General features: G+C 47.4%; 1 non-coding gene across 1 annotated transcript; it reads right to left on the bottom strand.

The window, feature by feature from the left end:
• Nucleotides 1–233: 233 nt before the first annotated feature.
• On the bottom strand, nt 234–305 carry TRNAG-UCC. Its single transcript has one exon. It is a non-coding gene; the product is annotated as a tRNA-Gly (tRNA).
• Nucleotides 306–801: the final 496 nt, after the last annotated feature.

The raw sequence follows: 801 nt of genomic DNA, 5'->3' as shown, positions 1-801 counted from the left end.
ACGTTTTGCGGCAATTCAGGAAATTGCAGTAATTCCGCCACGATCCGGAATGCCTAAGTATGATCGCAGTCAAAGCTAAGCGTCGTCTATCAGTTGCTGGGTTCTCCTTCTATAGATTCTGGGGGAACGTTTTCTTCCTACACATTCTCTTCATTCTTTATTCCCAGCTAATATATACTCTGCATTGACCTTGTTTAGCGCTTTTCTCGTTAAAGACTCCAAGTATTGGAGATGGCGTTGGCCGGGAATCGAACCCGGGTCAGCTGCTTGGAAGGCAGCTATGCTTACCACTGCACCACCAACGCAAAAGTAGCATGTAGTGTGGGAGGAAACCAGAATACCCGGAGGAAACCCACGCAAGCACAGGGAGAACATGCAAACTCCATGCAGATAGTGTCCTAGTCAGAATCTGAAACAAGGACCACAGTGCTGCAAGGCTAACCCCTAAGCCTCTGTGCTGCCCATTTACGGCCTCTGTTCTTTACGACTTATGTTCACTCAAAGTGCCTTCAGAAGAAATCCAAACTTATCCTAAACAACAATCTATAACACTCCTGTAATAAAACACACCCAAATAACAAAGAGGGGTACAGTGGTCCCCAAATTAGCAACACAATGGAGCTAAATATTTCATTCACCCTTAGGCCTCATTCACATGGGGGGTATTATTCTGTACCCCATGGGAGGGCCATGTTTACCAGAATGGGGGTGCACAGGTGTTCCCAGCATCCCCTGTAGGCAGTCCCATTGCTGTCAACTGGGGTGCAGTGACTGTACCCAATGTGACATCTGTGTGGGTGC

The sequence above is a fragment of the Rana temporaria genome, chromosome 5, assembly GCF_905171775.1.
Source record: "Rana temporaria chromosome 5, aRanTem1.1, whole genome shotgun sequence".
NCBI lineage: Eukaryota > Metazoa > Chordata > Amphibia > Anura > Ranidae > Rana > Rana temporaria.
This window is presented reverse-complemented; position numbering and strand designations above follow the sequence as displayed.